The sequence below is a fragment of the Mesoplodon mirus genome (genome assembly GCF_964341445.2).
Source record: "Mesoplodon mirus genome assembly, chromosome: 13".
Lineage (NCBI taxonomy): Eukaryota > Metazoa > Chordata > Mammalia > Artiodactyla > Ziphiidae > Mesoplodon > Mesoplodon mirus.
In genome coordinates this window covers 46435690-46451903 of record NC_138989.1, presented here as the reverse complement: position 1 = coordinate 46451903, position 16214 = coordinate 46435690, and the positions used below count along the sequence as shown (strand labels likewise).

Below are 16214 nucleotides of genomic sequence, written 5' to 3'. Positions count from 1 at the left end.
TACTTAAAGTTTTTTGATTGATAGGAATAAAATGCCCTTTATAAAATCAATCTATGGAGTTAGACGTTGTTTATTTACTAACTTTAGAGAAAAAAACAATTAAAAATAAGTATGACCTTCCTCTGTATTTGGTCTGAGGATACATAAGATTTCAAATTTTTAAAAATTTAGTTGTCACAGTACAACAATGAATACCTGTAATTGTGGAGTGTTTTTATTTGTCCATGTTTAGGGACCATTAAATGCTATAACATGGAATTATTATTAAAAGGAAATTTCAAGGCTTCCTTTGAGATACCTGAATTTTTACCTAGAATTCATACCAAAAATTCACATAGAATTATTTTCTGCCAGGTATAGTTCAAGGAAAACTAAAAGGAACCCTCTAATCCAAAGTGGAAATGAAAGAATTTTCTTATTTTGACTTTGTCTCTCTTAAAATATGTAGAAAGCTTAGGAATTAAGAGTGGATGACATTTATATGGTTCATTTACATAAAATGTAAAATCCAACTTCACAAAGACCTTTTGCCCATTGTAGGCATTCTATAAGAGAGCTAGTTTACTATTCTACATCCACCATATTTTCCACCTCTTTGAGATCCATAACGAAGTTCTAAATCAGTGGTTCTTGAAGTGTGATTCCTGGACCAGAAGCATCAGCATCACCTGGGAATGTGACAGAAAGGCTAATTCTTGGGTCTCTTCTCAGATCCACTGAATGAAAAAGTCTGTGGGGGAGGCCTTGCAGGTGTTCCCAGTGTACAAGTTCACCTCTGTACTAGGTCTTTGCTACTCAGTGCTGTTTATAACACCTGACAGCAGGTGAAGAAAGTGGATTCAGGTCCCACCCCAGACCTATTGAATCAGAATCTGCATTTCAACAAGCTCTCCCAGGAGATCCCTTTGTACATGAAATTTGACAAGCACTATATAGATGATCCCTTGGTTAGAACCTGCAAAAACTAATAGATGAACAACACAATTAGCCAATTAGAGTGAGTACACTGGTAGGCCCAGGCATCAGGTCTACGGCTGCCAAATGGTAAGGAAATTTGTCCCGGCTCACCTGGTGACCCCAATTCAAGGCCACGCCTCTTCTGTTCACCCACACAGCAGAATCTCCCACCCTACTCTGTGTTCTTCTGTACCTGAATAACTGTAACTGACTCTCTGTATACTTTGTACCTTATGATTGCATATATTGGAGGGCATACAATGGCACATAGGGTAACCAAATTTAGGTACATGGCATACTCACTGCCATTTTACTTAGTGAATATATTTTGCCAACCCATAATTGAGGGAAAAAAATCACATTTTGGCATTATTTTTGGTCAGGGTCTATCCAACAAATTTACTAAATTATGTTTAAAAACCAACCTGAATAACCTGGATAGTTTAAGCAACACACTCGCAGTATCCTGGGATCATTTTGGCAAATAGATGACTTGACGTATTCTTTTCTTACTGAGCCAGTTCATCACCATGTACGTTTTTAAGCTTTTATTTTTCTGGGTGTAGCTGACTTTGAATATCATAGGTGTGGCTAGGAAGCTGTCAGAACCAGCTGTGTTTCACTGAGTAACCATATTCTGTCATGATTATTTCTTTTCATTTCAGACTGGGAAATCAGGCAGAAGGAAATGAAGACAAATTTTCAGAGTTATCTTAATCTAATATTTATGTGTTATTAATATTAAATAGATAACAAATAATTATTAAAATTAAATATGAATTTGGTATTGATATTTTAATATTAAATACATTTGAAGTTAAATATCAAGGGGACACTTGCCACTGACAAACACATGTCCCTTGATATTTTGTGACAGTTGTGACAGAGACTTCTGGTTGTTTACCAACTATCCCCTAACCTAGCTATTTCTTAGAGATGGACCTTGATTTCATTCAGAATGGCTATGGGCCTCACTAACAGACCATTATTTCCCAATCCCTTGAACTAAGTGTGACGTGTCCTAGATTCTGGTCAACGAGAAGCAAGTGGATTGCTGTGTATGAAATTTCTGAGTAGGTGTTTTAAAGGAGCTGATTCAGCTGGAAGATGTTTTTATGTTTGTTTTTGTTTTGTTTTATTTTGTTTTTTGCATTCCTCAATTGAATTTCATGATTGCTAGAACACAGATGTGATGGCTGGTGCTCAAGCAGCCATCTTATGATGCTTCAGATTGGAAACCATGAGCCATTTGTTGAGAATGGTGGAGCATCAAGATAGAAGGAGCCTAAATCCCTTGTGACTTTGTGGAGCCTCCAAACCTGCCCTGGTCTTCCTGCCTCTGGACCTGTCCACTTGAGTGACTAAACCTTTCTGTGTTTAAGCAATGAAATTTTAGATTTTCTGTTAAATGTAGCTAGTCTAATCTGATATAGGGAGAGAACAGAGACTGGATGGAAATAATTGTTTTACTTAAGTCATGATTCAATCAACTTAATCCGCCTTGGGAACTCATTTTCTTTTGGCTAAGATTTCAAAAATGGTTGTTCTTGAAGATAGTTCTGTGTTCTCTAAACAGTCTCAAGGCAAAATGAAGTATTAATTATTTAATGGAAGTCAAAAAGGTGTACCTTTTCTTCACCTGAAAATATTCTTTTCTGTTCTCCCTGAAGTCAAAAGCCTGACTTTGTCAGAAGGCATGGGTCTAGGAGTGAGACAGTCTGGACTTTTCTATTAACTTGTTGTATGATCTTTATCAAGTCATTGAAGCTCATTTACTTCAATCCCCTCAACTATAAAAAGGATTTTATTTGTTGGTTTTATAAGCCAAACTGACGTTCTTCAATGCAGCGATTATGTTTCAGTCATCACTGTGCTCTCCCTTACACCTGTGCTTGACAAGAGTTTTTGTTGGTTTGTTCATTTTGTGTGTGTCAATAGTATATATACATGGCATTTAGTATTTAATTGATGCATTAAATTAGAAATTTCAATGAAAACATCTTCCCTAATTTTAAAACACACCTTTTAAGATTTAGCATACTATTTCCACTGCTTCAGTCTCTGTCCCTATAAATTGTGTGATCAAATGGATGTGTTCCCTTAAGTCTGAGGGATTCAATGTTTGGTTGCATTCTAATAGCCTGAGGCATGATCACATTTTTCAGTTAATTAATATATAGGTAAATAAAAGCAAATACAATTTATTTTCCTATTAATTAATCCAACAAATTACATCACAGTCTAAAATATTTCTTATGCCAATTCAACTAGACTTCAAAATGAGTAAAGGTGAGTTTAACAAACACAGGAAGTTGAGGAGGTTTTAGCAGGTGACAAAGAAGACAATTTTATTGTTTTGCTGTATGACAAATGGTGATTCCACATGCCTATTAACTTAGTTGGAATTCTGCTCATCCACATTAGAGGCTATATAAAAAGGTATTTTAAAAATGATCTCAGGGGCTTCCCTGGTGGCGCCGTGGTTGAGAGTCCACCTGCCGATGCAGGGGACACGGGTTCGTGCCCCGGTCTGGGAAGATCCCACATGCCGCGGAGCGGCTGGGCCCGTGAGCCATGGCCGCTGAGCCTGCGCGTCCGGAGCCTGTGCTCCGCAACGGGAGAGGCCACAACAGTGAGAGGCCCGCATATCGCAAAAAAAAAAAAAAAAAAAAAAGATCTCAGGACTTGTATTAGACTACTTGGTGACAGAAATAAAGTGGCTTATTTATTTATTTAGACATCATAAACCACCTGATCCTGCCTGCTCAGGGCACATTGTCGCCCAGTAGCCAAAGCCAGAACCCTGGGCATCACCCTTGACTCTTCCCCCTCTGCCCTCCCCCATCCAACATCCCACATAGAACTACAACCAGTTCACTCTAGCTCTTAATTATCTCTTAATTTAATCAATTTCTTGTAAAGAATCAATTTCTTATAAAGTGGTTTAAATAGGCAAAAGTTCGTTTTCACTAATGTAAAACAAGTTCAGAGTCTTGGACTTACAGGGGCTTCTTAATATCATCAATGTCCCAGGAGCCTTCACTTATTCTGCTCAACCATCCTTTGCTTCACAAATCACAAGATGATTTGTGAAGCAAATTACAAATTGCTTCAAAATCACAAGATGGCTCATGCAACTCCAGCTATCACATCTGAGTCTGAGGCAGGAAAAAAAGAGGAAGGAGGAAGACTTTCTTTTTAGGGAGCGTTTCCAGAAGCTCCCTCCAACAATTCCTGCCTACATATCTTTGGGAGAACTTAGTCACTTGTCCATCCCTAGCTGCAATAGAGAGTGAGAAATGTGGTTTATCAGCTGAACAAAATCAGGGCACTGTAACTAAGGAAGATGTTTAATAATGATAGGAGGTAATCTGGGGGCAAATATGCAGGAGGAATATTGTTTCTTATTCTTAACCAGTGTTTCCTGCCCCAGGTCAGTAAGATTCTTAGCAAAATATTTATTCAGTATATAATGATTTGCAGGGCAGGAATAGAGACGCAGACATAGAGAACAGACATGTGGACAGGGAGGAGGGTAGAAGGGGAGGGTGGGATGAATTGGGAGATTAGGATTGACATATATACACTACCATGTGTAAAATAAATAGCCAGTGGGAACCTGCTGTATAGCACAGGGAGCTCAGCTCAGTGCTTTGTGATGACATAGATGGGTGGGATGGGGGGTGGGAGGGAGGTCTAAGAGGGAAGAGATATATGTATACATATAGCTGATTCACTTCGTTGTACAGCAGAAACTAACACAACATTCTAAAACAGCTATACTCCAATTAAAAAAAATAGTTAGTGGACTATATAATAGTTTGAGTGGCTCACACTCTTTCACATACCAAGTTTTACAAAATACTGCAGAGCAAAAGCTTATTTTAAAAGTGACATAAATAAAACCTCAGTTTTTTTCAGAGATTTAAACCTGATTACTTCCTTAAACCGTATGTGGCCTGCAAATTTTGGGGGGTTTGGGGGGAGGAGAGGAGAAGCTTTTACAGTTGAAAAAAATATGAATAAACTGCTATATTAAAAATCAGGATATTTCACTCCAAATGCAAATTTATGACTTTGCTTGAAAAATTGGCAGGTCTGGCAACATGGAGTCCATATTCCCAAAAGACCACCAATTGCTTGGAAGTGACAAGTGTCTTTCCCAGGGTCTCTGCCAGTGCCAGAGCCCTATGAGGCTTGCCATTTATGTCTCAGATAAGAAGGCTGTCAATTGCCAATTATCATGACACTTGTACTATTGTTTTCTGAAGATAGATGTAGGAAGGAAAAGAGGTGTATTTTTTGTGTTCTTATCTTCAGAATAATAAAAAGGGCTGCTCTTTTCAACCAACCTAACTTATTTATTTTGATTACTTTCCTGGACCCTGCAGGTGTTAAAGACTATAACTACTTACACTACATGAATTTTCAATATAAAATGGATTATGTTGCCATTTGGTGTACAATATAATTTGTTTCTTCATTATGTTCATTGTTTTCTCTCCCCTCCCCACATTTGAGTGTAAGCTCCATGAGGGCAGGGATCTTTGTGCTTAAAACAGTGTCTGGAACATGGAGGAAACTCAGTAAACGCTTGTTGAAGACATTTACTGAGCACCTACTATGTGCAAGCATTACAGGATACTATCACAAATGTTATCTCATTGAAAATATTAATAACATACTTCCAAGTTTAGGTGTTTATTATTCCTTTTACCAGTAAGAAAACTGAGGCTGGGAGAGGTTAGCTGACTTAAACAAGATCAGACTGCTAGGTTTTCATAGAGCGAGGATTTAAAGGTAAGGCTGACCAGTATGGTTTTTGCACAAGAACAGACAAATAGGCTAAAGAGTTTTAAAATTCAGAAAGAGACCAGTGCAGAAATAGGAACTTAATATATGTTAAAAGTGTGGACGGCACACACCACTGAAAAAAGAAGAAATTATTTAGTGGTGTTGTTAGGAAAACTGATTCTTTATTAGAGAAAAACAGAACTGATTCCCTACTTAACATCATGTACAGAGTGGCCTCCAGATGGGATAAACTTCCTGTGGTGACAAAGACATAAGTTAATGGAAGACAATATAGAACATCTATATGAACATCTATATGACCCAGGAGTGGAGAAAGTTTTTTAAAAAACACCCAAAAAGCATATACCATAAAGAAAATTTTAAAAGATACATTTGATTACATTAAAATTCAGACTTTCTATTTAAACCTGATTAAAGATAATAGGTGATAGATTGGGAGAATACATTAGTTATGACTAAAACAGACAAGGGAATAATATCTAGAATGTGCAAAGAATTCTTACACATGACAGGAAGCACAATAGAAAAAAATGGGCAAAGGATATGACCAGGCATTTTACAATAAAGGAATCCCAAAGCCTACAAAGTATATTTTAAGAAACCAGAGAAGTGCATTTTAAAATCATAAAATATCCCTTACACCTGTTGGACTGACAAAAATTAGGAAGCTGATGCTTCCTTGTCAAAGTGACTCCCTGATTAAATCTAACTCTCCACCCTCCCAACTGCTACACACTCACAGTTGAATGTGGCTGAGGTAGGCCCAGCTCACATTTTAACAAATATACTAATACATGTCCATTATGTTTGAGATCAGATTAGGAACACTCACCCTGCTAAATTTTTTTTTTTTAAATACCAGGCACACATTTTAATGCATTTAATACAATGACTCTATGAGGTAGGTACAATAATTACCATCATCTCCATTATTACCATCATTCCCCCAGACAGAGAAACTAAACAACAGAACATTTAAGTAATTCGCTCAAAGTCACCAGTGAGTAAAGAATACAGTCTATCCTGCCTCTCAGAAAGGACAATGAGGCTCAGAGCAGAAAGTTATCTCAATCAAGGTCACATAGCTAAAGAGAAATGAAACCGAAATTCAAACCTCTCTTTTTTTAACTTTACTTTTAATTATGGGATTTTTCAAATAGATACTCAACTATAAAGAATGGTACTATGAACTCCAAACAAGACTTTTAGTCCAAAGTCTAAAGTTTTTTTTCTAGAACATTTCATTTATGAGATGGATGTATTTATCACAACACTTTTTAAAGAAAAGAGTTTCAGTGTTATTTTTAATTTAAGAGGTAATACATGTTCATTATAAAACCATCTATACAGAATAGAAAGGTTTGCCTCTAAAACTTGCTCAAATCCTTCCAGACTTTCTCTACACATATATGTGCATGTATAGAGATATAATTATTTTTTACAAAATGGAATCATACTATATACACTTTTAAAACCTGATGATTTTTGCTCTTAAAATGTACCATGAACATATTTCCATTACAATGAACACTGATCTATAGTGTCATTCTTTTTTTATCTTTTAGATTGCTTTTTCCTTTTGTTTATTTAGATTAGTCTATTTCTCTCTACATTTACCTCATGGACTTTTGTCATTATAGCTTCATTCTTTATTTTTTATTTTTTATTTTATTTTATTTTATTTTTTTTGCTTTATAACAAATTTAATCAGTTATACATATACATATGTTTCCATATCCCCTCCCTTTTGCGTCTCCCTCCCACCCTCCCTATCCCACCCCTCCAGGCGGTCACAAAGCACCGAGTGGATCTCCCTGTGCTATGCGGCTGCTTCCCACTAGCTATCTACCTTACGTTTGGTAGTGTATATATGTCCATGCTGCTCTTTCACTTTGTCACAGCTTACCCTTCCCCCTCCCCATATCCTCAAGTCCATTCTCTAGTAGCTCTGTGTCTTTATTCCTGTCTTACCCCTAGGTTCTTCATGACATTTTTTTTTCTTAAATTCCATAGATATGTGTTAGCATACAGTATTTGTCTTTCTCTTTCTGACTTACTTCACTCTGTATGACAGACTCTAGGTCTATCCGCCTCATTACAAATAGCTCAATTTCATTTCTTTTTATGGCTGAGAAATATTCCATTGTATATATGTGCCACATCTACTTTATCCATTCATCCGATGATGGACACTTAGGTTGTTTCCATCTCCGGGCTATTGTAAATAGGGCTGCTATGAACATTTTGGTACATGTCTCTTTTTGAATTATGGTTTTCTCAGGGTATATGCCCAGTAGTGGGATTGCTGGGTCATATGGTAGTTCTATTTGTAGTTTTTTAAGGAACCTCCATACCGTTCTCCATAGCGGCTGTACCAATTCACATTCCCACCAGCAGTGCAAGAGTGTTCCCTTTTTTCCACACCCTCTCCAGCATTTATTGTTTCTAGATTTTTTGATGATGGCCATTCTGACTGGTGTGAGATGATATCTCGTTGTAGTTTTGATTTGCATTTCTCTAATTAGTAAAGATGTTGAGCATCCTTTCATGTGTTTGTTGGCAGTCTGTATATCTTCTGTGGAGAAATGTCTATTTAGGTCTTCTGCCCATTTTTGGATTGGGTTGTTTGTTTTTTTGGTATTGAGCTGCATGAGCTGCTTATAAATTTTGGAGATAAATCCTTTGTCAGTTGCTTCATTTGCAAATATTTTCTCCCATTCTGAGGGTTGTCTTTTGGTCTTGTTTATGGTTTCCTTTGCTGTGCAAAAGCTTTGAAGTTTCATTAGGTCCCATGTGTTTATTTTTGTCTTTATTTCCATTTCTCTAGGAGGTGGGTCAAAAAGGATCTTGCTGTGATTTATGTCATAGAGTGTTCTGCCTATGTTTTCCTCTAAGAGTTTGATAGTGTCTGGTCTTACATTTAGGTATTTAATCCATTTTGAGCTTATTTTTGTGTATGGTGTTAGGGAGTGATCTAATCTCATACTTTTACATGTCCCTATCCAGTTTTCCCAGCACCACTTATTGAAGAGACTGTCCTTTCTCCACTGTACATTCCTGCCTCCTTTATCAAAGATAAGGTGACCATATGTCCGTGGGTTTAACTCTGGGCTTTCTATCCTGTTCCATTGATCTATCTTTCTGTTTTTGTGCCAGTACCATACTGTCTTGATTACTGTAGCTTTGTAGTATAGTCTGAAGTCAGGGAGCCTGATTCCTCCAGCTCCATTTTTCGTTCTCAAGATTGCTTTGGCTATTCGGGGTCTTTTGTGTTTCCATACAAATTGTGAAATTTTTTGTTCTAGTTCTGTGAAAAATGCCAGTGGTAGTTTGATAGGGATTGCATTGAATCTATAGATTACTTTGGGTAGTAGAGTCATTTTCACAATGTTGATTCTTCCAATCCAAGAACATGGTACATTTCTCCATCTATTTGTATCATCTTTAATTTCTTTCATCAGTGTCTTATAATTTTCTGCATACAGGTCTTTTGTCTCCTTAGGTAGGTTTATTCCTACATATTTTATTCTTTTTGTTGCAATGGTAAATGGGAGTGTTTCCTTGATTTCACTTTCAGATTTTTCATCATTAGTATATAGGAATGCCAGAGATTTCTGTGCATTAATTTTGTATCCTGCAACTTTACCAAATTCATTGATTAACTCTAGTAGTTTTCTGGTAGCATCTTTAGGATTCTCTATGTATAGTATCATGTCATCTGCAAACAGTGACAGCTTTACTTCTTCTTTTCCAATTTGGATTCCTTTTATTTCCTTTTCTTCTCTGATTGCTGTGGCTAAAACTTCCAAAACTAGGTTGAATAAGAGTGGTGAGAGTGGGCAACCTTGTCTTGTTCCTGATCTTAGTGGAAATGGTTTCAGTTTTTCACCATTGAGGACAATGCTGGCTGTGGGTTTGTCATATATGGCCTTTATTATGTTGAGGAAAGTTCCCTCTATGCCTACTTTCTGCAGGGTTTTTATCATAAATGGATAAATTTTGTCGAAAGCTTTCTCTGCATCTATTGAGATGATCATATGGTTTCTCTACTTCAATTTGTTAATATGGTGTATCACGTTGATTGATTTGCGTATATTGAAGAATCCTTGCATTCCTGGAATAAACCCCACTTGATCATGGTGTATGATCCTTTTAATGTGCTGTTGGATTCTGTTTGCTAGTATTTTGTTGAGGATTTTTGCATCTATGTTCATCAGTGATATTGGCCTGTAGTTTTCTTTCTTTGTGACATCCTTGTCTGGTTTTGGTATCAAGGTGATGGTGGCCTTGTAGAATGAGTTTGGGAGTGTTCCTCCCTCTACTATATTTTGGAAGAGTTTGAGAAGGGTAGGTGTTAGCTCTTCTCTAAATGCTTGATAGAATTCGCCTGTGATGCCATCTGGTCCTGGGCTTTTGTTTGTTGGAAGATTTTTTATCACAGTTTCAATTTCAGTGCTTGTGATTGGTCTGTTCATATTTTCTATTTCTTCCTGATTCAATCTTGGCAGGTTGTGCATTTCTAAGAATTTGTCCATTTCTTCCAGTTGTCCATTTTATTGGCATAGAGTTGCTTGTAGTAATCTCTCATGATCTTTTGTATTTCTGCAGTGTCAGTTGTTACTTCTCCTTTTTCATTTCTAATTCTATTGATTTGAGTCTTCTCCCTTTTTTTCTTGATGAGTCTGGCTAATGGTTTATCAATTTTGTTTATCTTCTCAAAGAACCAGCTTTTAGTTTTATTGATCTTTGCTATCGTTTCCTTCATTTCTTTTTCATTTATTTCTGATCTGATCTTTATGATTTCTTTCCTTCTGCTAACTTTGGGATGTTTTTGTTCTTCTTTCTCTAATTGCTTTAGGTGCAAGGTTAGGTTGTTTATTTGAGATGTTTCCTGTTTCTTAAGGTGGGATTGTATTGCTATAAACTTCCCTCTTAGAACTGCTTTTGCTGCATCCCATAGGTTTTGGGTCGTCGTGTCTCCATTGTCATTTGTTTCTAGGTATTTTTTAATTTCCTTTCTGATTTCTTCAGTGATCACTTCGTTATTAAGTAGTGTATTGTTTAGCCTCCATGTGTTTGTATTTTTTACAGCTCTTTTCCTGTAATTGATATCTAGTCTCATAGCATTGTGGTTAGAAAAGATACTTGATACAATTTCAAGTTTCTTAAATTTACCAAGGCTTGATTTGTGACCCCAGATATGATCTATCCTGGAGAATGTTCCATGAGCACTTGAGAAAAATGTGTATTCTGTTGTTTTTGGATGGAATGTCCTATAAATATCAATTAAGTCCATCTTGTTTAATGTATCATTTAAAGCTTGGGTTTCCTTATTTATTTTCATTTTGGATGATCTGTCCATTGGTGAAAGTGGGGTGTTAAAGTCCCCTACTATGAGTGTGTTACTGTCGATTTCTCCTTTTATGGCTGTTAGTATTTGCCTTATGTATTGAGGTGCTCCTATGTTTGGTGCATAAATATTTACAATTGTTATATCTTCTTCTTGGATCGATCCCTTGATCGTTATGTAGTGTCCTTCTTTGTCTCTTCTAGTAGTCTTTATTTTAAAGTCTATTTTGTCTGATATGAGAATTGCTACTCCAGCTTTCTTTTGGTTTCCATTTGCATGGAATATCTTTTTCCATCCCCTTACTTTCAGTCTGTATGTGTCTCTAGGTCTGAAGTGGGTCTCTTGTAGACAGCATATATATGGGTCTTGTTTTTGTATCCATTCAGCCACTCTGTGTCTTTTGGTGGGAGCATTTAGTCCATTTACATTTAAGGTAATTATCGATATGTATGTTCCTATTTCCATTTTCTTAATTGTTTTGGGTTCGTTATTGTAGGTCTTTTCCTTCTGTTGTGTTTGTTGCCTAGAGAAGTTCCTTTAGCATTTGTTGTAAAGCTGGTTTGGTGGTGCTGAACTCTCTCAGCTTTTGCTTGTCTGTAAACGTTTTAATTTCTCCATCAAATCTGAATGAGATCCTTGCTGGGTAGAGTAATCTTGGTTGCAGGTTTTTCTCCTTCATCACTTTAATTATGTCCTGCCACTCCCTTCTGGCTTGTAGAGTTTCTGCTGAGAGATCAGCTGTTATCCTGATGGGGATTCCCTTGTGTGTTATTTGTTGTTTTTCCCTTGCTGCTTTTAATATGATTTCTTTGTGTTTAATTTTTGACAGTTTGATTAATATGTGTCTTGGCGTATTTCTCCTTGGATTTATTCTGTATGGGACTCTCTGTGCCTCCTGGACTTGATTAACTATTTCCTTCCCCATATTAGGGAAGTTTTCAACTATAATCTCTTCAAATATTTTCTCAGTCCCTTTCTTTTTCTCTTCTTCTTCTGGAACCCCTATAATTCGAATGTTGGTGCGTTTAATGTTGTCCCAGAGGTCTCTGAGACTGTCCTCTGTTCTTTTCATTCTTTTTTCTTTATTTTGCTCTGCAGCAGTTATTTCCACTATTTTATCTTCCACCTCACTTATCCGTTCTTCTGCCTCAGTTATTCTGCTATTGATCCCATCTAGAGTATTTTTTATTTCATGTATTGTGTTTTTAATCGATGCTTGATTCATCTTTAGTTCTTCTAGGTCCTTGTTAACTGTTTCTTGCATTTTGTCTATTCTATTTCCAAGATTTTGGATCTGGGAAATAGAATCTTGGATCATCTTTACTATCATTATTCTGAATTCTTTTTCAGGTAGACTGCCTAGTACCTCTTCATTTGTTAGATCTGGTGGGTTTTTATCTTGCTCCTTCTCCTGCTGTGTGTTTTTCTGTCTTCTCATTTTGCTTATGTTACTGTGTTTGGGGTCTCCTTTTTGCAGGCTGCAGGTTTGTAGTTCCCGTTGTTTTTGGTGTCTGTCCCCAGTGGCTAAGGTTGGTTTAGTGGGTTGTGTAGGCTTCCTGGTGGAGGGGACTAGTGCCTGTGTTCTGGTGGATGAGGCTGGATCTTGTCTTTCTGGTGGGCAGGTCCACGTCTGGTGGTGTGTTTTTGGGTGTCTGCGGACTTTTTATGATTTTAGGCCACCTCTCTGCTAATGGGTGGCGTTGTGTTCCTGTTTTGCTAGTTGTTTGGCTTAGGGTGCCCAGCACTGTAGCTTGCTGGTCGTTGAGTGAAGCTGGGTGCTGGTGTTGAGATGGAGATCTCTGGAAGATTTTTGCCGTTTGATATTATGTGGAGCTGGGAGGTCTCTTGTGGACCAGTGTCCTGAAGTTGGCTCTCCCACCTCAGAGGCACAGCACTGACTCCGGGCTCCTCAATTTGGGATGATGTGTTGTCTATTCCTGTATTCCACAGTCACCCTGCTAAATTTGACTCAAGACATCATTTTATTTGGCCAATAAACATTAAATTTAGAAAAACAAAGAATTACTTACCAAAAAAACCTCCCAGGAGTCATTCATTCATTTATTCATTTACTCACTCATTCAACAATTATTTATTAGGCATCTACCATGTGCCAGGATTCATGCTGGTTAGTGCCAGGGATATAGGGAGAACCAAAAAGGTCAAGTGCAGTCATGAAAATGTATGGTCTTTGGTGAAAAACAAACATTAATCAAATAATTACTCAAATTTAACATTGTAACTGTGACAAGTGCTCTAAAGAACAGCCAGCTATTTAATGAGGAAGATTTGACCTGATCAGAGAGTGATTTGACCTGGTGGAAGAGAAAATAAAAGTTGCTATTTATAGGATGGGCCAGGCCAGAGACAGAAGAAAGTTCCAGGTAAGGGAAGAGCATATACAAAACACCCATGGTAGAAGTGTGTGGCAATATTTAGAAGTCAGGTCGAGCAGAGGAATCCAGGCAAGGAGAATGCACAGACCCAGCCAGCAAGGGAAGAATAAAATAGGAAAAACAGGAGACATGCCTGTCAAAGAAGCCAAGAGCAAATATGTTCTAAGTGAAGTGATCTCACAAAACAGTGAGTTTCCTGTCCCGAGGTCCGTTTCAGAATTTAACACATGAATTTTAGTCGGTGATTTTTCATCCTTATAGAACACTCTTTATATATCATTTTGCACTTAATTTGAGATTAGTCTTTTCTTTTACAAAAGAGTCAGCAGGAGGTGAATAGCAGGTGGAGAGTACTTGTTCAGCCCAATTGTACTTCCTTAGGCGTTTCCTTCCTTCGAGCACATGCCCTTTCTGTTTTTTTCACCACAGCATTTCCAGGGCTGAGAAAATGCCTGAGACATAGTTGATACTGAATAAATACTTGTCAAACTAGTTAGTTAGTAAAGCAAATAATTGAAAATGCTGTGGGTTTTTTTTTTTTTAATGCTGTGGTTTTAAGGATATATTTGTTCACAGCACTCCAGAGTGGCACATGTCAATGGCATTCTATTAAAGGCAAGAGCAGACACGGTCACGTTCAACACAACTGCCTCAGAATTCATTCATCGGCTTGTTTTTTAATTGAGGGTCTTTTAAGTGAAAGTACTTCAATAAGAACTGACTGCTTATTTCACTCTCTATCCCTTATTTATTTCAAAAATATATTTTGAAAGGTAATGGAAGTTGAATTTGATTAGTATACTCTTTTATTGAGGACTATTTTGAAGAGAACGTCAAAGAAATACGGCAGCATTAAAAAATAAATATTTTATTTATCGAACAAGACAGCACTTAAAAAGCTTTTCTCCCATCATAAAAGAATTCTGATGGTCCTTGCCCTAAGAAGTGCACGGTGTAAAATGAGAAATAGAAAAAGTGAACATAATTTCTATTCAATATGTTAACTGCAATACTAAGAATGCATACCATACTATGGCAATACAGGGTAGACATTCAATAAATGTTTGTTAAATGTTGAAAACAAATTGGTCCCAATTTTCAGTAAGTACAAAACTAGTGCGAGCTGCGGCATCTCATTTTGGTATTGCATAGTTAATCCTTCTGAATCAGATGAGGTCTGGGGGTCGTGTTGGGGGGACGGAGCCTGAAGGATTTGGGAGTGGTGAGTGAATTAACACTGGGGTTCAGACCTAGACCAGTACCTGAGGAAAGAGGAAGAACAGGAACTAGGGAACTGTCATAAGGATGAAGTCGGGTGGGCGATGAGTGGTTTGTAAAGGTATGGTAGCAGCAGGCAGAAGAGGGATACCCATATTAACCAACATTCATGGAGCTCTTAGAATATGCTAGGCTTTATTCTGCATCATTTAATCTTGTAACAACTCTGAGAGGTAAATAGTCTAATTGTGCCCATTTTATTATGGTTACCTGATGTTTTCCTCTTCACTTTCACCTGTAAAGTAACTAGACAATGTCCTCCAACCTCATTTTTTCCCCCTTAGGTCTGTTTCCTTTGCTTTGAGGTTCCATTCTGTGTCATTGGCCATGCCAAGATAGAGGCACCCTAAAGATCACGTGTCCACATGGACCCTTCTCCCCAGGCTTCAACAGTGGAATCACGCAGCTCAAAGAGAGCTGTCCCTGTGTACTTATCAGTAAGTGGTATTTTTTTGCTGCCATTAATATGTTCAGTTTCCAGTTTCTGAAATTAGAAAACTGTGAAGTTAGGTTGCAGAGATGTGCTCCAAGTGCCTTGCTGTTTGTTGCTGTTTGTTCAGTTTTTTAAGGACAACTCTGGTTCTGACTTTCTACTTGGAAAGGAACACCTATTTCCAGCCAACTTCTCAAAAATAAGCCACAAGGAGTCTAAGTAGTTTAACTTTAGATGTGGAAGGTGCCATAGACAGCATCTAGTATTACTTTAATTATCTTACTTAACAAACAGGAGTGCTGAGCGCTAAGGTTATATGAGTGGCCCAAGACACAAAGGAACTTGGTCCTGACTTTTGGTCCGGTGCACTCTTTACTATAGCAGAATGGAAAACCAGTTCAAGGCAGCAAAATCATCTTCACATCCAAAAGACATACTTAAAAATTTCATCTTCCTATATTTCATTGTCTCTTCAAATTTATACCTGTTGTTTCACGATTGTAGTATAGAAGAAGCTATTTCAGAAGCCATATAGTCTAATTTAAATCTATTAAATTAATTGGGTCCCTTGTTTAGAGTTTATAATTCATTTCTTTGTTTAAAGAATCACAATGAAGCAAACAAGTCACCATCTTAGTAGCCTCAATCAGTTACTTAATGTGAAAGATGAAAATAAATATCTAAGGCGAATTCTTTTCAAATTGCTCTTCTCCCCTTTTCTGGAATGTGGAAAAACATGAGCTACCCTTAGGCATTAAAGGTTGAGGGGTAGGCAAGAGCTTGGAAATGTCCTATTGTCCAGGGCTAGGACGACAGCCTGAGTAGATTTCTTAAACCTGAAACTAGCTTGCTTCTCTTCCTCTGGAAAGCTTCACGCTAGAGATCATGATATCTTCATTAATAGGATGAGGTGTGTTTATGAAAGCATTGCTGGAAAAAACATGGGGGTTAAAAAATTATGGAAACAGAAGGATGTTAACCATAG

At 37.3% G+C, this 16214-nt stretch overlaps 1 protein-coding gene across 1 annotated transcript in view; it reads left to right on the top strand.

The window, feature by feature from the left end:
- Nucleotides 1-16214, top strand: part of LOC309814604 (desmocollin-1-like) — a gene marked incomplete at both ends in the record, with an annotated part of 42774 nt that overhangs the window by 25395 nt on the left and 1165 nt on the right.